The 25,054-nt window shown below is 41.7% G+C and overlaps 1 long non-coding RNA gene across 1 annotated transcript; it reads right to left on the bottom strand.

Annotated features, from left to right (window-relative positions):
* Nucleotides 1–11,990: 11,990 nt before the first annotated feature.
* On the bottom strand, nucleotides 11,991–19,480 carry LOC139082513 (uncharacterized). The gene is made up of 2 exons (XR_011538599.1): nucleotides 19,343–19,480; nucleotides 11,991–12,101 (listed from the first exon to the last, which is right to left on the bottom strand). It is a non-coding gene; the product is annotated as an uncharacterized lncRNA (long non-coding RNA).
* Nucleotides 19,481–25,054: the final 5,574 nt, after the last annotated feature.

Raw genomic sequence — 25,054 nt, 5'->3', positions numbered from 1 at the left:
AAATAGTAAGACAAAATAAAATAATTTACCTATATTCAAGAGTAGGCATAAAAGGAAAGAAAACAAGGAAAACTAGACAAACGCACACACAACCCAGCATGTGGCAGCTCTCTTTAATTTTGTGTTCTTAGAATCTTTCATTCTTGTTTTACTAGTATACGAGTGATTTCAGAATTATTCATATTTTGTTCAAAATTATTACACCTTTGAGGCAAAAACAAATTTCATGTTAGATTCTAAATACATATAGAATATACATGAAATGCATTTTTTAAAAACTCTTTACTTTCATCTCAAAAAGTATGAAGTTTTTCAAAATGTTATTATTATTCTGCAGCCAAAAAGGGGATATTTTATTAGCATTTATTATACTTTTCTGAGTACAAGTTTTATTAAAGTGTTAAAATACTTTATACACTTAAAAGTGAGCAGATTAAAATACAGCAAAATCAGGTGAATTTGCATTTTTAATACATGAAACAGAAAAACCAAGAACAAAGCAAAGAACTAATATGCAATTTTATTTTATTTATTTTTTTTGCTGAGGAAGATTTGCCCTGAGCTAACATCTGTGCCAACCTTCCTCTATTTTTGTATGTGAGACACAACCACAGTGTGGGTGGTGAGTAGAGTAGATCTGCACCTGGGATGCAAACCCACAAACCAAGGCTGCCAAAGCAGAGCACGTGGAGTTTTAGCCACTCTGCCTGGGACCGGGCCAAGAATTTTTTTTAAAATAAGAGTGGTTGTTTAATCAGAAAGGGAAATCTCATTATAGGGAAGAGGAAAGCCATCAACTTTAACTAGAAGGAACAGAATAAGATAAATTATAAATTCAGGTGAACTGTGCTACACAGCTGTAATTTGGAGTGGGAGAGAAACACTATGAAGAGAACACCTGCGGGACTGTAAAATGGTTTGTATTCTTCTATTCTTTCAACACGCAGAGTAAGAAAAAGCAAGAACACAGAAAGAATCTGACTCAGGACAGTTAAAGGTCTCAGTCAAGACTGTCGTACAGACTCCAGTTCTAGTCACTTAACAATAGGAAACCCCCAACTTCTTACAATGGCATTGTAATGAGAAAAGCCATGAGCACATGTAGCAGCCGTAAGTAGATACTAAGTGTTATATGGTCTAGTTAGCTCTCCCTTAGTGGAAAATCCATTAGTGGGAAGGAAGTGAAGCGATCTGTGCCCCAGGCATAGGATGACATTATAGAGAGAAAGAACGTGATTTTTACGTAAGGTGATCTTGTGTCCTTGTTTGCCTGGGATGGTTTAAGCTTCTTGTCCTGGATTAATGATTAATAGTTCCTCCTTTCTGTCTAAAATATGTGGCAGTTTGGACAATAAATCGTATGGGCCAAATATGCAGTCACTCTACTTACATGTGGCAACTCAAGCCTGTCGCCCAGAGAGGGAGCTTTGTGGCCTTGTAGCTTCTCTCAAGGACTGTCACCAGAATCAGTGTAAATCACGTCATCACCCATCCTCAATGTCGTGTCTGGTCTCCTCCAAACTGCTTGGAAGAAATTCCCAGCTGCTCAGGAAGCCCAGACGGGCTGGGAGCAGCGGTCAGGATCAATCAGGAAGTTCACTGCCAGGCTTGCTCTCTCTTCCCAGACTCTCCCATTGCCCTGAAGAAAGGGCCACCCAGGGTAGAGAGGTGGGCAGGGGAGAGGAGGGAGGGGAAGTCCACAGGAAGTCAATCAACAAATTCTCTAAATAGCCAATGCTTTACCTTTTCAAACTTCTGGAAAGCAGAAGGGGACACATTTTATTCTAAGATGGAACAATGTTTTCAGGCTTCAGTATAAGCGCAGATTGAATGCTATTCAATGATTTCTTATTCCTGTTCACTTAGCTCTCCCAGGGAACCTGTCACGGAACCTCTTAATCTCAAGTTTGTGCGCCCAATGCACAGCAAGCCAAACACCGAGACGTCAGTGCTTGGAGGTGGAGAAAGGCCCCATTCGAGTTGGCTAAGATGAGAAGGCGGGAGCTTGGGTTCACTCAGTTCTGCCTCGACCAGAGCAAGGAGGTTCATAGAGCTAAGGGGCTTGGCAGGAAGAGCTCGGGAAAAACAAAGGGGTCACTCCTGATAAACCCCTCGGCAATCTGAATTCTGGGTTTCCAGGGCTGCTGGGGGCCAGCCATCTGGTGATCACAACCTCCCCAAAGGCCTTCTCTTTCTTCTGCAAAACAAATTCACAAATCCTCGAGACCCGAGTCAGCCCTCAAGGTAAACAGAAAAACAGCAAGTTGCTTATAGAATTATCTGCAGTAACTCTGCTTCAAATCCTTCAAATCCTTTCTTTCTTTCCTTGACCTGCTGTTAAAAACCTGTCCACTCACTCTCTCAAGATGAAACCAGCAGAGAGTTTGATGATTAAATAGCTAGGAACCAAATTTTTTTTCCTTTCTGCAATTACTGATTATAGCTTTCAGCTGTTTAACCCACCCTTAGTTAACTGTGCTCTTTGGGCAATATGCTCTCTGACTCCCACTAGGTTCCTGTAAAGAACATCCCCCTGGAGCCTGGATCACCATGGTAGTGGGCGTGTGAGCTGTTTTTCAGGAATTAGAACTCCTTGTCCACTTCAGGCCAGCTGAGACCACCAACTCATCAAATGGGCCCGTGCAGCTGTCCGATAGGTGACCTTTTGACATCAAGGCCAAAAACTCCACTGTCAGATCATGCTAATGCCGCCATTTTGTGAGCATGTGTCCTGTGACAAAGCACGGATTCTGACTACACTTGCACACATCACCAATCACCTCACCTCCAATTATCCATCTCCACACTTCAGACCACCTTGCCCTCTACCCCACAAATATCCCTGAGTCCCTATTTTCAGGGAGGCCGGTTTGAGACTCATTCTCCCATTTCCTGACCTGGCTGTCTTGTGATTAAACCCTCTCTGTGCCATAGTCTCGTGCTCTTGGTGTTTGGCTTTCTGTGTAGTGGGCAAAAATGAACCTGGTTCGATAACAATAAGAACTTAGATATAGGTATGTAATTCTCAATAAATCACTGGAAGTTATACATACTTCCCCAGAAAATTGAGATAATGTCTCATCCCCATTGGTCTTACTAGAGGCTTCTGTCAGTTACTTGGATCTGCTTTATGCTTCCTTCTTTCGAGGTGCTTGTCAGAAGGCAGCAAACAACGTGGTGGTCGTGACAGTGCAGGACACCTCTTCTGCTGCCAGCACACTCAGTAATGAGGACAATCAACTGATGAGTCAACAAAATAGAGCCTTTTGTCTGAAATGTAGGAAGCACCTTAGAAAGGGAGAAACTTGGAGGATTCAAGAGTAGTATAAGATGTGCATAAGCACTTTTTCTTAGAAAACATGCCACATTATTATCAATTTTAACTACAAAGTAATAAATAACAGCATTATTATAAATTTCCAAGTTTACAGTCATTCTACCTGCAACCTATGATAACTAGGGTCAGCAGTGTGGTTATGGATAGCGCTAAACCATTGCAGTTACTCCACAGTGTAACTCTACACCAATGAGGATGATTTCTTTGACTAGAAGGAATGTCATTCCACTTTCCCCTTCAAAACAAAGACTTCAGGAAAATTATCAACCAAAAGATCCATATAATAGAGACGAACTGTTTCTTAGAGCATTGAATTGATTCTGGCCAATCTGGAAGAGAAGCTACTATAGAAATTCAAAGCTGCCTTGAAGCAAAAAGGCAGGGAATGAATAAAGAAAAACATTTTAATGAGTGAATGAACAAAGAAACATTCATCCCAATTCTAGTGCAAGGGGAAGAAATTTTTCCTAACTTTTAGCACACTAGTATTATGGAGACCACCATTTTTGTCACTGTTTACACCATGCAGGATCTTCTGTTCTCAAGCTCTTTGAAATGGAGTAAGATTATCTTTTTTCTAAAATGGCTTTAAAGAAGAAAATAAATGAACCCAGTGAATTCACACAATGTCTTCTGCGCCTGGGAGTCGATTTATTCTTCACAAAATACAGTTCAGCTTTTACCCTGTTCTGGGAACACCAGGTGCAACGCCTGCACAGCAGTGTGTGTCTCCTACATGAGTAAAACAGAAACCCTGGAAGCTAGGATTTTAATAAATATCTGGTCCAATCTACTATTAAAGCCAAAAAAAAAAGTTGATAACAAATTTTAGAGCAAGCTTGGAAAATCTGGGAGGATTAAACTATCTAAGCAGTCTAGTTCTTTTCTGTGTCTCACTTTCATTCCCAAGTGTTTCTTTTGTAGGATCCCTTGGAGACAGAGAGGTTGAAGCAAAAGTCTAAATTCAGAATAGATTTTTCTCTATTCAAAGGCTGAGCTAAAAAAGAGTGGTGTTCAAGCTACGGGAAGGTATTTAATCTCATTTCAGCAAACGTCTGCAGTACACTTACCACGTGTAAGACTCCAGGCGGGCATCCAAAAGGCTAACACTATGTACGCTATGTTCCTAAAGCAATCCATAGATTCAATGCAATCCTTATCAAAGTTACAACAACATTTTTTACAGGAACAGAACAAAGAATCCTAAAATTTATATGGAACAACAAAAGACCCCGAATAGCTAAAGGATTCCTGAGAAAAAAGAACAAAGTTGGAGGTATCACACTCCCTGGTTTCAAAATATACTACAAAGCCATAGTAACCAAAACAGCATGGTACTGGCACAAAAACAGACACACAGATCCATGGAACAGAATTGAGAGCCCAGAAATAAACCCACACGTTTATGGACAGCTAAGTTTCGACAAAGGAGCCAAGAGCATACGATGGAGAAAGGAGAGTCTCTTCAATAAATAGGGCTGGGAAAACTGGATAGCCACATGCAAAACAATGAAAGTAGACCATTCCCTTACACCATGCACAAAAATCAACTCAAAATAGGTTAAAGACTTGAATGTAAGACCCGAAACCCTGAAACTTCTAGGAGAAAACATAGGCAGTACGCTCTTTGACATCAGTCTGAGTAGCATATTTTCAAGTCCCATGTCTGACCCGGAAAGGGAAACAAAAGAAAAAATGAAGAAATGGGGCTACATCAAACTAAAAAGCTTCTGCACAGCAAAGGAAACCATCAACAAAACGAAAAGACAACCTAACAATTAGGAGAAGATATTTGCAAACCATATGTCAGATAAGGGCTTAATATCCAAAATATACAAAGAACTCATACAGCTCAACAACAAAAAACACCAACAATCCTATTAAAACATGGGCAAAAGATTTGAACAGAGATTTCTCCAAAGAAGATATATGGATGGCCAACAGGCATATGAAAAGATGCTCAACATCATTAGCTATCAGGGAAATGCAAATCAAAACTACAATGAAGTATCACCTCACTCCGGTCAGAATGGCTATAATTTACAAGACAGGAAACAACAAATGTTGGAGAGGGTGTGGAGAGACGAGAACCCTTGTTCACTGCTGGTGGGAGTGCAAACTGGTGCAACCACTATGGAAATCAGTATGGAGTATTCTCAGAAAATTAAGGATAGATCTACCATATGATCCAGCTATCCCACTGCTGGGTATTTATGCAAAGAACTTGAAAACACAAAGGCATAAAGATACTTGCACCCCTATGTTCATTGCAGCATTATACACAATAGCCAAGACATGGAAGGAACCTAAGTGCCCATCAAGGGACGAATGGAAAAGAAGATGTGGTATTTATACATGATGGACTACTACTCAGCCATAAGAAATGATGAAATCCAGCCATTTGTGACAACATGGATGGACCTTGAGGGTATTATGCTGAGTGAAATAAGTCAGAGGGAGAAAGTCAAATACCGTATGATCTCAATCATAAGTAGAAGATAAAAACAACGACAAAAAAACACATAGCATTGGAGATTGGATTGGTGGTTACCATAAAGGAAGGGGGAAGGGAGGAGGGCAAAAGTGGTGATTAGGCTCACATGCGAGGGAATGGACTATAATTAGTTTTCAGGTGGCGAACATGATGTAATCTACACAGAATTCAAAATATGATGTACATCCAAAAATTAATTAATTAATTAATTTTTAAAAAGAAAGGAAGAAATTTTCTTTTGAGGAGTTGTAGAAAAGATTCTTAGAAGTGGTGGTATTCAAGGTGAATCTTAAAGGATAAGCCAGATTTCAGCAATCAAATGTGAACCCTGACATTCAAATAAAACACAGTTCTGAGACACACACAGGTTATCAAAAATACTAAGCCTAAGACATGCCAGTGTTTCTAAGCGTAAGCTTCTAGAGGCAGGATTTCTTCCTAACAGCTAGTCCATTGCTATTGCAGAGGATCAGAATTGGCCACCTCAAAATCTGTCTTTTAGGCTTCATTATTTTTAAGAACAAAAGACTCTGAAAGAAACTTTGACCTTCCCCCCTAACTGCTTAAAAGAATTTAAGATAAAAGGCCTGTCCCCAGGACAGGCCATCACCAACAATAACTCTGAGTATGGGTAGACTGTGAGGGTCCTCACTAAGCCCACTCTTATCAAAGTTCTGCACCAAACCTTTGCTTTTCCATCTCCATGTGAATTGCCTTCTTCCCTCTGAAGTCCCAAACCACTTCCCCCAACATCCCTCCTTTGTCTGTAACTGACGATGGTATTTAAGGTGACACCTTTGGCAATTCCAGTGAGTTGCTCAGTTTTTCTGGGTTTCTCCCACGTGTATATTGATGCGGGGTCGGCGAGCCGAAGAGTCGAAAGAAAGATTTCTTGGACTCTCAAGCTCTGGCAGTAGTGCTCTTTTATTTAGAGAGTAGTGTGGAATAGCATGGGGACAGGATCCACGGGCAGTCAGAGCTGCTGCTGCAAACATGGGTTGAGATAAGGGCTACATTTAAGGCATAAGTATGTGAGTTATCTCTTTACAAGACAAAGGAAAGAATATGTAAAAAGAGTTGTTAAAATGGTATCAGTGCCGGTAGGGTCTGGTTATTGGGTGGTCCTATAACTTTTAGATAAGAATCAAACTGGATTAAGTAAATAGCAGAAGCCACCACCTTAAATATTATCTTCAGCTAAAGACAAAGGAGGATGTTGGGATGGGGGGTCAGCTACATGAGGTTACCAGACAGTAAACAACTTAAGTCCTTGCCTTCCCCATTAAGAGTTTCTAGAGATAAAGTCATCCCCCCTTCCTCCTGGTGCAGAGAGGGAGATACCCCCACAGATGGAGACTTCCTTCACAATAGCAAATATCTCTCATCAAAGGGCAAGTAAATTCTACTCCTCAGAGCCTCCTTCTCATCTGCAGTTTTTAACAGTAACCAGCCTAAAATAATCCTCATCATACATGTTATAAAGCTTTGTTTGATTTTCTCCTGTTACTCTGACTCCTGTGGATTCAATTCTTAGGCCAGCCAGAAGGACCCAGAGGGTAGAGGAATTGTCTTTCTCCCCTGTGCTATACACAAACATGAACTTAAGAAGTTACTTTGATGATAATCATTTCTAGTCATTTTGATCAAATAACTTCACTGCCTACTTTATGCTTTCAAGTGGAAGGTAGGAGGAAATGGAAGGTATCTTAAAGCCTGACTCCTAAGGATGAAGGAATCTGGTATAATGAGTAAATCCATGGGGTTTGGAGTTAAAACTGAGTTAAAATTCTATCCATAACACCCAGCTATTTGACCTTAGAAAGATAACTGAACACTTTTTATGTCCCAATTTTCCCTTCTACAAAAAAAACAAACAGATAATATCTGCTTCATAGCCTTGTTGTAAGTATAAAAGGAATAATACGTGCATTATTCTCACCTACTTTACAATTAAGGATTTGTTACATTTCTCCAAACACATATATTTGATTAAAGTTTTTACCGAGTTACCTGTGCTTCTGTTCTTATACTGATAATATCCACTGATGTGGATTAAGGCTGCCCCAGCTAGAGAAGCCCAAGGTGACCTGGCCTACATGCCAAACTATACGACCCGGTGGTCTTTTTTATGGTATGAATTAGGACCGCCCCAGGGAGAGAAGCCCAGGGCATCCTCACCTACATGCCGATCTATATGGCCAGATTCGTATCTAAAGTTATATGACCGCACAATAACCAGACCCCATCTGCACTGAAATCATTTAATGACTTTTTACATCATCTTTTCTTTTCTCCAGTAAAAATAAGTCACGTACCTATGCCTTATAAAATTAGCCCTAACCCTCAACTCAGGGCAGCAGCAGGAGCTCTGACTGCCCATGGGTCCTGTCCCCATGCAGCAGCAGCAGGAGCTCTGACCGCCCGTGGGTCCTGTCCCCACGCACCAGCTCTGCCTGCCCATGGGTCCTGTCCCCATGCCAGCGAGGGCAGCAGCAGCTGCTCTGCCTGCCCATGGGCCCTGTCCCCATGCCAGCGGGGGCAGCAGAAGTGGCGGCAGCAGAAGCTCTGACTGCCCATGGGTCCTGTCCCCATGCTGTTCCACACTATTCTCTAAATAAAAGAGCACTACTGCCAAATCTTGAGAGTCTAAGAAATCTTTCTTTTGACTCCTCGGCTCACCGACCCCGCATCATCCACTATTTACATTCCAGCTTTTGGTTTCTTAATATAAGGAAATTATACACATGACACTCTGCAGAAGGTTGCAGAGGGCATTCCTGGGGAACAGGTCATGAAAAGGGGGAACCAATCAAGAGCTGCTTTTAGAAGGAGTTCATTTGTGCTACAGAAGTAAAAATCAAATCCAAACCCTACACAGTGGGCAAAGAAGGCAGTGGAGCCATTTCACCTAACAAGGAGGTGCAGGGAATTTTTGGGGCTACCTGGCATCAGTGATTTCATGGTTGCGCCCTGGAGGGTGACTTATGAAACGCCCACTCATAGCCTGGCCTGAGCCTGTCTCCTTTCCCACTCCCCTACAATAGCCCCAGTTCCCCTCTCCTTAATCATCAACTCCTCAGGTCTTCTCTTTCCAACCAGGCACCAGGGCCATCCTCCCAACAATGGGGACAGTTGTGTATTTAAGACTTTATTGGGGGAATGAACCAAATGGAGATAAGATGTGCTGGGCACCCTTGTCTGAGAACTTTGAATGTTAAAAACCGTCCTTTGTCATCCAGTATCTCTCTCACTTTTTGTTTGCCTTTAGGCAGAGCCTTTGTGACAGTTGATTTGGTCCCCAAGGACATTTTGCAATTCCTTCAATCTTAGCTGAAAGGGGTTGAGAGTCAACAAGACCAGTGAGTGATACCTCCAAAGATAAACCTTTATTTGGGAACAAAGGAAGCATTCATAAGTTTGCTTTTCTTTGCTCTTCTTGGTATCTCCCGGTAAACTCTGAGTCTGAGTGTTCATTATGGGATGCAGATTATTGGGCGGAAGGGGGGAGTTGTCATAGGTTGTTAGCTACTCTCCAAAATCCATTGTCTCCTCTTCTTCCTGGGCACACAGGCCAGACTTCCCACCACCTTCCAGGCAGGTGAGGCCACTGAATGTGAATGCATGTGATCCAGCTTGGCCTGTAGAAAGCAACCAAGCCTTCCTCCTCTCTTCTCTTGTGGCTCATCAAAATAGAACTATCCTAGGGTGAACTTGAAAGCCACTCCTGGAAGAAGCCAGGGCCTCCAGCAGCCTCAAGACTGAGGATGAGTAGAGGGCAGCATCTCTGACCTGTTGACACTCTAAGGTCTGTTACATGAGTCAGAAACATTCTCTTCCTGTGCTTAAGCCATGATTCATCTGGGAGTGCGTTCGTTACAGCAGTTAGCTCAACCTGAGCACAGAGAAGGACTAAACTAGGAAAGAACAGGGAAGTGTATTGTAATGTGCATGACCTTCACCAGGATAAGGGGTTTCTGGTCTTGTTTTGTTTTTTTAACTCCTTTGCATTAGGCTTAGTAACACATAACTCATTCTCATAATGTAAGAAGACATTCTAAGGTCAATAAGATGTCCTAAGATTCTAGCAGTCAAACTTGTTTCTTAATTTACTAAGTTAGCACAGAAACTCAGTGAGGCCACAGCAATTGAGAAGCAGTTCTGGTACTGTTAACACCTTTTTGCTTGCTTCTATTAAGGCTCTAGATGGGTTACAAAAGGGATATGATCTCATAAAATTTAATACTACATTTCTGGACACACCAAAAGCAAGCAAACAATAACAAAAACCACAGCTCTAGAGTAGCAGGTGCTGCAAGTCACCACAATACCAAGTGACGTATCTCAACACCTAATTTGTGTCCAACATTGCCAGAAATTAGGGAGAAACAAAGGGCTCATGACATGAGTTCACAACTTTTGCCTTTACAGAAGTTATAATTTAGTTGAAGAGGCAAGATTCTCACACATGAAATAGTAGAAAAAGTGGTTAAGTACCCAAGTATCAGATCCCACGCACACACTTCAGATGCCTGTCGCAAATCCAGGTTGTCACCTGCGCTACTGACTGACAGGGCTATAGATCAGAGGTTCCAAAGAGCCCCTCCTTGGGTTGGATTAATTTGCTAGAGCCGCTCATGGAACTCAGAGAAACATTTCACTTAGAGGATCACCAGTCTATTATAAAAGGATATAACTCAGGAACAGTGTATGGAAGAGATGCCCAAGGCAAGGTGTGGAGAAAGGACAACGAGCTTCTATACCCTCTGGAGGCGCACCATTCTCCCCAAATCTCCAAGTGCTCACCAACCCGGAAGGACCCTCTCCTCTTGGGTTTTTATGGAGGTTTCATTACATAGGCATGATTAATTAAATCATTGACCACTGGTGATTGGTTCAACCTCTAGCCCCTCCCCCTTCCCAGAAATCAGGGGATAGGAGTGAAGTTTCCACCCTCTCAATTCATGGTTGGTTCCCCTGGCAACCAGCCCTCATCCACAGGTGCTTTCCAAAAGTCACCTCATCAACATAAACCCAGTTGTGGAGAAAAGGTGATTGTTATGAACAGCAAGACACCCATTTGATCTTTATGACTCTGAAGAGTTTTTAGGAACTAGGACAAGAGACCAAATATTATGACAAAAGATGCTCCCATTGCTCTTATTGCTCAGGAAATTCCAAGGGTTTTGGTTAGCCGTGAGCCAGGAACTGTGGATGAAGACCAAATATATATGAGAAATACATTTTGGTCATCTGAATGATTAAATATACACTTCTTATAAATCACAATATCACAGTACCATGTGGGTTACTCAGAGAGCAAATGGTTGAGAATTCAAGAAAGATATATATGTGGGTGTATATATACGTTAACTTCAGGAAGTTTTCATGGAGGAAAAACTGTGCTGCAGAATAAGAACTTGAGGTTTTGATAAGGGCAGAAATGGAGGACAGGATAGAGACAAGGTGGACCAGTGTATAACACTTAGCCTGGGTTCCCAACAGCACCATCAGGATTTCTTCCAGATCCAGAGAAACTGACCCCTAAGTCCTTTATTCTCTCCCAGTATACCTCTGGGCTATGCCTTAGCAGAAGGGAAAAGTTGCACAAATAAGAGTTCAGGAATCTGGTCCCATTTTAATTATTTATTATTTGTGTGACCTTGAGCAAATCCCCCTGCGCCTCAGTGTTCCCCTCTGTGATACTGGGATAGTAAGGCGGAGGCTGCTGTCTTACAGAATCAAGTGATCAATGAACATAGAATCCCTTGGAAATGTTGGGAGAGTTAGACACACTTCAGTCATTATTATTGCCATTCCCGCTGTCTCTCCTGCTATTTGCAAAAGCAGAGGAGGGAACTGCAGCACAGACGACTCCTACTCTCTTCAGTCTTACAGCTGTGTGTGCAAGATAAGACTTCTTTGACCCTTACCTAGATTTTGGGTTGCACAGTGGGCACTGAGCACCAGATATGGTTATTCAGTTCACTTATACAGACAGATGGCTTTTGGGGACAATTTGAAGACTTCCTGGAAGAACACATACCTCTTCACTGATTGGTTGTGCCTCCTGTTTCCATGGCAACCCTAGATCCAGTGCACACTCACCCACTTTCTGTTCCCATTCACTGTAACATCTCTTTAACAGCAAGAGACCAAAAGTTTAATAAAGTAGAAACGTTTTAATAGACAGAGGTATAATTTAAACAGAAGCTTTGGCATTTTGGAGTCCCCAGATTTCTTTATATCTTGCCATAGGCTCATAGTTCTTTCCTAGAAGGGGAATAAAGGAAAGCAGACATTGTTAAATAAAATTCCTTATAAAGAATATTGGGAAAACGTTGCCTCACAAATCATCTGCCAAACTTATGAGCAAAGATCTCTAAGCAACATTTAGTTCACTCCTCCTTCTTTCCAACTTAGCATCACTCAACACCTGATTGTAGGGGGAGTCCAGAGGAGGGCAAGGATCACAGCCACAGCAAGACTGCTATGTCACGGCTCTGAGCAGGCTCATAACAATCCTGTGAGGTACTTTTCCACTGAGACTCAGAATATTTGATTAGCTGACAGTGTTGTGAGGTATAGGCGTGACAGAACTAGGATCCAGCCACACACAAGTATGTCTTGACCACATGGACTTGACCACAACCTTGGTGGTTATACTCCCAGTACAGCATAATCATCACAATTGTGAATGTTGATAAACGAGTCTGGTTCTTAGTTTGGGTTCCCCTAGAAATCAGAACCCGAGACAAAGACTTGGGTGCAGGCAGTTTGTTTGGGTACTGATCCCAGGAAGCAGGAGCAAATAAATGGAGACAGGAGAAAGGTCAGACTGCCATGTGGTGTCATTTCCATCAATGAATGGATTCCCCTAGGGTGGATTCTCGATTCTACCAGGACCTCTGAGAAGCATATAGGATGCCTTCTAGAATTATCCAACTGACTGTGGGAGGCTGGAGCACTTATACATTAGTCCCCCACCCCCAGCTCCATTGGCTGGACACTGTCCCTGGCACAGTAACTCCCCCTCTTTTCCTGGCTGCTCTTATGCACAGCATAAGGGGCTCCTGGAGCATCAGAGAAGACCCTGGGTAAAGCACAGAAAGACTCATAAGTGGGCTCCAGGTGAGGGTGGTTGTGCTGAGTTGAGACTGGGCTGTCAGAGAACTGCCCACCACGGCTGCCGCTGAAACCAGAGCTGGACCTAGAGGTCTCGGTGCAGGCGCCAGGGCTGACAGCTGCACCGTAATTCTAGGATATGTTACAACTTGCCAAAATAACTATTGGCTGAGCCTTGTGACTTGCACACTCACGTCTGACATGAACGTGACCTTAAGTATAGTAGTAGAGCAGCCCTGTCACAATCCGCACAACAGACTCAGCAGCAGTCCCCCTGGAGCTGTGCTCACAGTCCAAGCATGGGCTCCAGGGCTGGACGGCCCAGCTCTACTCCTAGTTCCATCACTACAGTGTGCATGCACGAGTCACTTACACTCAGTTTCAGTTTCCTCACCTGTAAAATGAACATCATAGAATCTACCTCATAGTTTGATGCGGGGCTAAATGAAATAATACATGGAAAGCACTTAGAAGAGAGATTGGATATAGTAAATACTCAAAGAGGTGGATAGAATTTCATCAAATAATTTGCAAGTACCAACATATCAATTTCCTTCTCCTGTAGCAGGAGGTGGGTGCATTAACAGGACTCCATGTTTTCCCACTCATGATTATAATGTGCTAATCAAAATCTTAAAACAAAATAGGTACAAGCCCAGAAACCAAACACCACGGTGACAGAAAATGTCACCACCCCAAACCCAACATTTTCTTGGCACTTTGTCTCAGAATAATGCAAAGTACTTCATGGCATTCCTCTCACACAAACTAAAGCTAAAGCGAAAGATTTTCAAGGCTCATATTTCCACTTGGTAAAAATCCTTCACTCCAATGGAGTAACAGCTGGTTTGAGAGGAGAAAACAACCCGCACGGGAGCTGGAGAGCTCTTGTCTCCATGGTAATAGTGTGTCATATTCCGACCCTTTTGATCACCCGATTCCCTCAGGATAAAGAAAGGAGCAAGGAAACAAAAACCCTAAGACAAAACCATGTAGGCGTTTGTGGCGTAGATGGTGATAAGTCAGCAAACGTGATCAGGAAGTGATTCCAACCACCTCCAGTTATGTGACATTTCCGTAGAATTATTTCTTCAGTAAGGGGGATAGGTTAATACCGATCGAGCGGAGCTTAGCTGAAATCACTCATCCCCCCTTGTAAGCCACAGCACATATGCAAGATGGCACCCCGAGGACGGGGGACAGTTTGCAGCCAAGCCACAATTAGTAGCAAGATCATCCGTCCCCACAGGAGTGAAATTTATGCTACCTTTCTTCTTACCATAAGCCTTTGCTTGATTTCTAGGAAAGACATTGAACATCTTTTGAATGATCAGAGCAGCACATCTCAAAGCCAGGCCCAGGGCGCTCCAGCAGCAGATTCCCTGGGGGCATTGTTAAAGCTCAGATTCCCAGGGCCCATGACAGATTCCAGCAGAGCCGACCTGGGGTGCAGCCAGGGCTGCTGTATGGAACAAGCAGCTCCAGGGGGTCACTGGCATCCTGGAATGTGAAGCCACTCATTTAGAGCCGGGAAGTTACTCAAAGATCTAACTGTAGCTAACTTTCCTCCGCTCTGCTATTTGCCTCGGCATCCAAAAGATCATTTGTAAACGTGACAGATTCCACTTTTCTACAGGCGACCTACAGAGATAATCCATTTTTGAAACAAAAAACATAGGGAAGCATTCAAAACCACTGAAGTAAAAGGGAACAAAAATCTTTTTTGGAAAAATAGCTGTAAATTAACAATAAAAAGTGTAACATTTGGGGGCTGGCCCCGTGGCCGAGTGGTGAAGTTCGCGCGCTCCGCTGCAGGCGGCCCAGTGTTTCGTTGGTTCGAATCCTGGGCGCGGACATGGCACTGCTCATCAGACCACGCTGAGGCAGCGTCCCACATGCCACAACTAGAAGGACCCACAACGAAGAATATACAACTATGTACGGGGGGCTTTGGGGAGAAAAAGGAAAAAATAAAATCTTTAAAAAAAAAAAGTGTAACATTTGGTTTGACTAATTTTATTTAATTATCTATATTGCCACACCAGTTATAATACAGTCCATCTAATTAGTGTAAAAAATACCCTTTATTTCTTATAAGATAGAAGTATTATGTTAAAAGACAGAACCTAATGCTGTAAATCACTGATTTATTTCATACCTCCAGAAAAAACATAGGAGTTACATTTAGCTGCCCGTCAAATCTTATCTATATAGTCACATATTCAGATGTTTACTAAGTACCTATTAGTTGTAAGGCAGTGCTCTGTGTGCTGCAGTTATGAAGCCAAAACCCCTGGCATCACAGAGTTCACCTCCTAGGAGGGAAGACAGACAATAAACAAGTAAATCGAAGAGCTACCCGGTCAGATGGTGAAAAGTGCGACAGAGAAATATAAAGCAAGGAAGGGTGTGGTTGCAGTTTTTAATAATTGGTATGAGAAGACCTTAAAAAGAAGATGACATTTGAGTAAAAACCTGAATTTGATGAGGGAGCAAGTCTTAGAAATATTGGATGAAAAAGTGTTCAAGGCAGAGGAAGCATCCAGTGCAAAAGCCCTGAGGCGGAAGCATCCTCAGCCTGTCGGAGGAATATCCCTGAGGCCAGTGCAGCTGGAAGCGGGTGATGAGGGAGACGGTGGTAGAAGATGAGGTGAGACATAATGATGCTAACGCCAGAAGCATGTACTTGACCTTTGACTTTTATTTCAAATAAGACCAGAAGAAGCCATAGGAATAGTTTGAAGAGAGTAATTACACGAACTGACTTACATTTAAAAGGATCATCTGGCATCTGAATTGAGAATAGACCACAGGAGAGACAAGGACAGAGAAAGGGAGACCAGGTAGAAGGCGCTCGAATACTTCAGGGGGCAAAAGATGTTGGATAAGACTTGACAAGCAGTTGTGGTGATAGTGAGAAATGAGAAGACTCTGGAAAAAATTTAAAGGCAGAGCCAAAAGCATTTATGGAAGAATCAGATGTGGGATCAAGAAAGAGAGGAGTCATGGTTTTTTAACCTGAGCAACTGGAAAAATGGAGCTGCATTTTACTGGATATGGAAAACTGGGAGAAGCAGGTTTGGGGAAAGTCAAGATTAAATCATCGTTAGACCTCCAGGTAGCAATGTCAAGGAGACAGCAGGATCCATGGGTCTGAAGTTCAGGAGAGATATCTGGGTGGGAGGTATAAATGTGTGAATCACCAGCCTAGATGACATGTCCTAGTAAAAAAAAAAAAAAAAAGAAGTTCAATGTCTGAATACTGGGGTGCTTCAACATTTAAAGATCAGAGAGATGAGTAGGGACCATCAAAGGTCCTGGGAAGGAGCGCCAATGAGATAGGAGGAAAAGACAAAAGAGTAGAGTGTCCTAGAAGCCAAATGACTAACACATTTCAAAGAGGTGGGAGTCATCAAGGACGTTGAATGCTTGGAGCACGAGGACTGGGGCTTGACCATTAGACGTAGCAACATGGAGGGGATGATGATCTTGACAAGAGCAGTTAGCCGTCCTTGTGGGATCAAAAGCCTCATTTCATTCAATTCAAGAGAGAATAGGAGAAGAACAATTGTAGAGAACCGGTATAAAAAAATTCATTTCAAGACCTTAGCGCTAAAGAGGAGGTGAGAAAAAAGAGGAGGTGAGAAACAGGTTGATAATGGAGAGAAATATAAGGTCAAGAGAAGTGATTTTTTTCTTTTTGTTTCTCTCTTGCTTTTTTCCCCCTTCTTTTCTTTTTTTACACAATATGAGAATTTAAAGAATATTTGTAGTCTAAGAGAATATTCAAGTAGAAAGGGCCAATTTGATGACAAAAGCTGGAAGGAAAAATTGCTGAGCAATGTCCTTAATAGATGAGAAAGGATGAGTGATAGCAGGGAAGAAGAGAGATTAGAATTTTTTTCTCTAGTAGCAAATGTTCACCTATAATATCAGGAGAGAAAGCAGATGCATACAGCTGTGTAGAAGTGGTCATGGTAGCTTGTGGAAGTCCTCTGCTGTTTGCTTTTGTTCTCAGTGAAACGGGAAACAAGCTCATCTATAAGAAGGGGGAAGTGAAAGAGTTTTGGAGATTTGAGGAGAGAGAAGGGTGAGAACAGGGTCGTGGTCTGGGAGACCGGGAAGGGAACAGACGTGGGAAAGGTGATGTGATGGCCAGCCACATGAGCCGCCAGCTTGATGAACGTAAGGCGAGGCTCGCCAGCGCTGTGGTCCAAGTGTCTAGAAAAGATATGGGTTTAAGAGTCAAATAAAAAAATCATAACCATCATAACAAGCTTTCCAATTCACGTAAGAAATTTCTCTTTTTAATCTTGTCCAATATCAGTCTGAGTATTTTTCATTCTCCCTTAGAAGTGCCAAGTCATGATTATTACCCCTGCCTGCTAAATGTGAATTTTGGAGAACTAGCTGCTGAATACATTGGCTTTTCACTTTACAAGAAAGTGAAGTATATTTTTTAAATATCTTACTCATTCCAACCCTCATCCTTTACTCTATGGCATAAAAATCTCTGTGGGGACCAGCCCTGTGGCATAATGGTTAAGTTCGGCACACTCTGCTTTGGTGGCCCAGGTTCGCAGGTCCGGATCCCAGGCACAGACTTACACCACTCGTCAGCCATGCTGTGGAGGCATCCCACATACAAAGTGGAGGAGGATTGGCACAGATGTTAGCTCGGGGCTAATCTTCCTCAAGCAAAAAGAGGAAGATTGACAACAGATGTTAGTTCAAGGCTAATCTTCCTCAGCAGGAAAAAAAAAAATCTCTATGGCATGATTTAGGCTGACATGCTTTCTAAGTTTATTCCTACCAATACTATACTAAATGCTACTCAAAGGAATCATTCTCAATCTTGAGCTTTTGAGGGCTCAGATAAATATACCAAAGAATGATACAAAATTTCTCAAAGCAGGAATAAGTTTAGTTCAAAAACATATAGCAAATTGCATATAATTTACTAATGGCAAGAGAGATAATAGTTAAATTAACCAAAAAAAGATCTTATAGCTCAAAAAATCTGGATATTTTATATGAATCACAGGATTCCAGTCGGTCCTGCTTCTGAGTTTTTCACAATCCTGAGTGTTCATTTGTGGTCACTAATTAACGCTCTGCTCCTCATCTTGCTGTGTTTCCCGTTTGTCCAGTAGTTTCTGGGCAGAGAGTCAAGTAAGCAGTGTGAGAGAGGCATAGCTGGCATTTAGGACAAAGAAGGCGGACACTTATAGCTACACTGTGATTCCAGAGATGCCACTTGCTGTCACCAGGAACGGCTGATTCTCCCTCATCATTTCCATAGTTGTGTATTAGATGCCTGTTAGCACTTTTTTGAAACTTCAGAGAACCTTAAAGTTGCTAAGACAAGGGAGGGACATTTTATCAATGCCCACTTTATAGGAGTTGGATGTATATTTTTTATTTTAAGATGTCTGTCAAGTTTATATTCAAGTGAATGCCTGTTTGTGGCATATTTCAGTCACATGTGTGAGGTGTTTGATGATGAGTATTTGTTGTTAGAGCCCTAATTACAGCATGGTCGTTTGGAACAGAGAGTACACCTCACCACTCTGCTAATATGATGTCATTTCAGGGACTGCCTGTGGCCCTTTTGTCAATCCTTTGAATGACTGATTAATTAAAAGACTGGTCTGTGAGCTACAATGGTCAATAAATATTTCCAGGCATATACTGGTTTCATAAGAAATATTATTTCATATTTGCCTTTTAAATATCTCCTCAAGATCTACTCACCAATTACCATATCATTGAATTTACATTTATCCTCTACCCTCGGTGCTTTCTGTCATTTTGATGTAACCTTTACCTTCATAAACCTTTCCTCCTGATGATACATTCAAACAGAAAGTAGTTTAGACGATGGGGAGCAGAGGATGCTCCAGAGTCAGATAGCCAAGCTCAGTCCTGACCCCAGCACTGCGTACCCGTGTGACCGCGGTAAACTGACTTACAGTCTGTGAGCCTTATCTGTACTGAGGAATAATAATGGTACATATGTCAAAATGTCATGATGACGATTAAACACACTAATTCATGCAACATGCTTAGCACAGAATGCCCGACAAATAGGAAGAAATCAACAAGGCCAGTCTTTACTAAGTTTATGGCGTGTTACATGTGCTGTATCCAGGCTGCGTGGCATATGGGAAGTATTTACAGTGGGTTGCTTCTCGATCCTTCCACTTACAAGTTATTTAATCTCTCCAACACTCAGTTTCTCAGTTGTTAAAATAGGATAATTCCTACCTCAAATAGGGGTTCGTTCAGTCCCTGACACTCAGTAGGTATTCCTTAACAGGCGGCACTAAACGCTATCTATATCAGTCTGCTAGGCCGCCATGTCAAAATACCACAGACTGGGGGCTTACACAACAGAAGCTGTTTTTCTCACAGGTCTGGAGACTGGACTTCCAAGATGAAGGTGTCTGCATGGCCGCTTCCTTCTGAGGCCTCTCTCCTTGGCTTGCAGGTGGCCGTCTTCCCACTGTGTCCTCACACGGTCTTCCCTCTGTGAACACACATTCCTGGTGTCTTTATTTGTGTCCCGATCTCTTCTTATAAGGACACCAGTCAGACTGGATTAGGGGTCCAACCTCACGGCCTCATTTTAACTTGATCACCTCACTCCAAATACAACCACATTCTGAGGTACTAGGGATTACGGTTTCAGTACATACATTTGGGGTGTACAATTCAGCCCATAACACTATCCTTCAGCTTTCTCACCCTTTTTCATCTAGGATAACCCAACTACCTTAAAAGGCGCCCCTAAAGAACCAGGGCTGTCAAGGCTCCAGTTACCATAGCCCAAAGACATAAAGATATTTCTGTATAATAACTTCCTTCTCCCTGCAATAAACTGGGAACCTTTCCTTCTCTTCCCCTGCTTTATTTTGCAGGTCCTGAGATCTTAGGTAGTTATTCTAAAAATACATCCACTTTTATAAAATGTCATTACAATAAAACTTTATATATTCGAATCACTTATTTTTGAAAAAATATTTCACTTACCTATGAACAGTGAGTTTGATATGCAAATTAATAACATGAAGAAGATTGAGAATACTGTGAGGTGAGAAGAAGTTTTAACAAATATTAGAGGAAAAATTTTTTACCAGAATTCATGACATTAACTCACCAAAAACAACTTTGGCAAACACCATATCTTGCCTACCTCACTGTCACGCTGTGCCAACACAAACCAAATTGTGTCCATCCTTCTTCAAGAAGCCATGAGCCACAGGGAAGATGAACTCTCCAGACCCTGGGGATGAATCGGGTCTAAAACCCAAACACAGTAACTCCACTCCCCTTTGCAGTGACCTTCCCGGGTGTAGGCCAGTGAGCACGAAGGGGAGTCTGCAAAGAGCTCTGGGAAAAGGAATATGGGCAAGGGGCACTTTCTTTCAAATACTGTTAATGAGGATGTGATTCTTGGAGCTTCTGCAGCCATCTTGCCCTCCAGAATAAATTCATTTTTTCCCCCATCTTTAGATTGTGCACAAAATAGGAGAACAAAGTCTCTGATATTAGAGACTAATTGTTCCTAATACAAAAACTAAGTTGGAAGAAGTGCTAAAAGACAAACAGCCTGGATGACTTTGACGCTCAGCTACATGAAGGTCAAGAACGAATCGCTGGTGAAACTTTATAATTACGCACCAGGATTCTCGAAGAGTCGATAAAGGAAATGTTCGTGTTAGAGGGAAAGGTAACAAGTTCTTCTAATTCCTTTTAAAAGCATTATTTTTGAAAATTATTCTTTCATTTAATGTTGTTTTTATAATAAGATAAATACACTGAATTGGAAAAATTTTCTGCTTACACAAAGAGGACACAAACAATAAGCCACTATCTAGCACCTCTGGAAACCAGCAGAAAGGACAGCCCTGCTGCTGTCAACAGCACCCTGCAATCATTGGGTGACACACTGTGAGAATTAAAACTCCAGTTTAAAAATATTATGAAAAGATATTAATTATCAGACTAGAATTTTCCCTTTGGTCTGGACCAGTAGAATTGGGGTATTTTAAAAATATGAATTAATCTAAATTTTAAGCAGCTAGGAAGGTCAACTCTTTCCACTGCCCTCTCGCTTTCATGTTCAAGGTCACCATGTTTACGTGTCTATGTAGGTGAGAGTTATCCATCCTCATGATTTATGGAGGGTCCCAAGTCACATGCACTGCAGGATGCTCAGCATCCATCTGGGAGACTCTAGGTTCTATGAGAACAGAGATTGGGTCTGTCCTGCTCAGCTCTGTGTCCTCATTGCCTAGAAAGCTCAATAAATATTTGTTAAGTGAATGGATGAATGAAGGGGAACTAAAAGAAATCAGAGCTACCCTTATATACCAACTCCCTCTACTCCCACCCCACCCCCAATTACCACACTTAACTGTCTATTATCCTTCACTGCACAACCTGATTATTGCCTATTCCAAATGATTCAGAGTCAATACTGACCATTAAACTCCCAATGCAATGCCTAGATTTATACTTATAATCACTTTTAATTTAACAGTGTGGCAAGATTTTTCATGTGTCTCCTGTAATCGCTTTACATGACCCTACTTGCCCACCCGTGATCTAGCATCATTTCACACTGGCCATATTAACTGCATTCAATAAATAAAACTATGGTTCTTCCCAACTCCCGAGAAACACGAATTTACCCATCATTCTGTTTTCAAGGAGCTGGACACAAAAGATGGGACAAAACAGGTCAAAGAAAAAATTGATCATGTTAACTGTGCTCTGTAAGCCAGTAATCACACAAACCCAAGTGGCAAGATGATCATAGACGTTTGGTGGCAGGACTCGTTATCTTAAAGAGCAATTTAGCAAGAAACAGCAGCTCACCGTGAAAAGTGTCGGAGTTCAGTAGGCACCATTTTTATAGTGTCTGTAGCCCCGCATACAGAAAAAACAATCATGAAGTTGAAATTCAGGTGATAGCTTCTTTCTGGTAGACACGTTATTAAGAAAGCATTTACGATTTTGATTTGAATACGTAACACTCCTCCTGGATGAATACTATCCCTATTCACTTTCGAGGGAATGTGTAAGGAAGAGGGGAATGGGGGGAAGTTTCTTGGTCACCACTTGACAACTACTCCCACTTCTGGCAGTGATTCTAAAAAGCTCTTAGAGTCAGATTTTCTCTTGGAACAAAGGAATTTACCTTTAAAATATGGAAGATTATTCTTCATCTTGGAGAAAAACAAATATTTCTTGGCTGGGTTATGGACTTAGAGGCAATGGGGATACCCATTCTATGCAGTAGCCTAGAGGAATCACTTCTGCCCTTCCAAATCTGCAGGGAGGCCGCTCGGGCCAGGAGAAAGGACAGGCGGATGGTAGTCCCTAGACTCAGCAGCAATGGAACAAGAATGGGTAAATCTTCTCATGGCAATCAGTGTTTTTAACGTAATTACACCCAATGATCTCATCTTCAACTTTCTTAAAAACACCCACTGATACTTTAGAGCAAGATTAGAAGCATAAATCAGCATGAAGAAAGGAAGAGAGTCAGTATGGCATGTGACCCAGTAGTGCAAATTCTGGAATCAGATACATCTGAGTACAAAACCCGGGCCCCCCATTTCTAGCTGCGTCAGCTGAGGAAGCTACTTAATTTCTCCAAGCCTCTCATTTCCACTATATTAGAGGAATAAGCATTCCTATTTCACATCATTGATTTAAAGATTACATGACACTATGTATGTAAAGCATTTCCTAGAGTGCCAGCAGTTGCTAAGGACTCAAGAAATAGTACTTACTACTGTGCTGCTGCTGCTAACGATCTATACTCCTATCTCACAAATTAGCACTGTTAACGTTCTAGCAGGGAGTCTTTCATTTTATTTCCTGTGTGTATGTTTCACATATTTTTTATTCAATAATGGGATCATACTATGCACAATGTCTGTAGCTTGCTTTTTTAAAAAAATCTTTCTAAGTCAATAAAGTTCCACAATATAATTTCCACTGGCTGCATAACAATCTCTTTTATACCTCTACAATAATTTATGTCACTGCTCCCCTTACTGCTGAGCGTTCAGGATGCACCCAAATTTTCACTTTGATAAACAATGCCGCGATGAATAACCTAACCCATAAAGACTTGGGTTAAATTCCTAGAAGTCAAACCACTGGGTGAAATGAAGTGTCTGTGCACTTTTTAGATTTTTTCACAAATTTTGACAAATTCCTTTCCAAAAAATACTCCCCACTGAGAACTTGTGAGATTCTCTTTTTCTGAAGCTATCCACAACACGAGGCATTGTAACCCCGCCTTCAAAGAGAAAAAGCCTCACCAATACAATAGCACTGAGGAGGTGCTCCACTCTTGCCACTGTCAAATAAAAGCACCTTCAGGCTAACTGAAATCTCTTAATTGCTATTTTTCAGTTGAAGTTTATTCTAGAGGTGGAATCAACCAACTATACCCACAGACCAAATCTCAACGACTATCTATTTTGTACACGCCACAGGATAAGAATTGTTCTTACAGATGAACATTTGCAATCAATTTGATAACAGGAAACGCCAACTCGAACTCCCATTAAGAAAAATGTTATTTAAAAAAAATTCTCCTCATTAGCCAACCTATACTAAAAAAATTAGTATTCAACAATCGTTATTATTATATTTTGAAATTTTTCAAATAATTTTGTGGAAATTTGTTTTCTCTCCTGTTATATAAGTATCTATATAATACTCTCAATTTGTGCATCTTGGCCCACACAGCGCACAGTATTTACTATCTGGATGCTTATAGGAAAAAATTGCCAACCCCTCTTCTACTGTGTCCATTAAAAATATAAGTTTAAATATTTTTTAAGTATTTCGTCTAATATATTAGAGTGACAAATTTAACAAGAATATTGATTTTTTTCACATATCAGTGATCTTCAAACCTGGAATTTCTCAGGTTTCCCAGAGATGATTTTGGGAGAAAAAGGAGGGCAAGAGGTCAGCAAGTCCTCACACTTCAACCATTTTTATTGCCTCTTCTTTCACATCTAGGTTCCAAGTAAGATCTCGTGTAGTTAGTCTCACTATTTTAAAAAAAAGTGTCTGAAAATTGCTTCCTCCCACAGAGCAGGCCTTTCTGAGAAGCTGCAGGCTTCTTTTGCACATCTTCTCCCAGGGACTGTGGACAGGAAACAGCTTCCAGTAGGCCCCATTCCACCTGCTTTCAAATCAGATGACTCCCCTTGAAATCAAGAACAAAGTTAAAAAATCTTTCCTAGAGCAAAAACTTTGAGATGAGCTTTGCTAAGTGCAGCTGTGCATATTCAGCATAATCAACTGTGTTTAAAACTAACCAGCTCCTTCCGTCCCTCCTTAGTACATGAGCGAGCTTCTTTCCCAGGAAGTCAAGGTCCAGACATCAAGACACAGCCTCACAAGGCCAAACACAGGCTGAAGATGAAAACTAACAGAAAAGTCCAGAAAGTCAAGGGAAAAGAAATTCAGTCTTCAAGGCCACACACAGGCTGGTGGGAAGGTGCTAGCCAGCAAAGCCATATGCTCCCCTCCCCTACCTAAAACCCTGCACAAAACCCCCACCATAGGCCCTTCGGGGAGGTAGATCTATATTCTAGCTCCCATCTCCTCGTCTGGCTGCCTTTCAGTAATAAAGCTCTTCCCTTGCCACAAGCTTGGCATCTCCAGTTTGGGGCCCTCCTGTTTGGCAGGTAAACAAATCTGTGTTTGTGTTCTGTATCACATCTTTTAAAGGGTTATAATTCTGACTGATGAAAAATGGCTAATGACCGATGCAAGTAAATCTAAATTGGTATTGGTAATTTTTTCTCCTTTCAGGAGGAAACTAACCTTGATTCATACAAACATACAAAACTGTTAACCAACTATCCCCACAGTAAGGGAGGCAACACAGAGGCTCAAAGGAACAAATGAGCATAGAACAGAAAGTGGAGACCTAACTCTCTGTCATTTTTCAGAGCCATTTATTTAGGTTGTGAGAGTAAACTTACACTGAAGCTATTCCCTCACTCTGTGGCAAAATGTAATGACATGGTTAGGAGCAAAAAATAAACACAGGAATAAGG

This window comes from Equus przewalskii, chromosome 3 (assembly GCF_037783145.1).
Source record: "Equus przewalskii isolate Varuska chromosome 3, EquPr2, whole genome shotgun sequence".
Classification (NCBI taxonomy): domain Eukaryota; kingdom Metazoa; phylum Chordata; class Mammalia; order Perissodactyla; family Equidae; genus Equus; species Equus przewalskii.
Note: the sequence above shows the minus strand (reverse complement) of the source record. Positions and strands in the feature narration are given on the sequence as shown.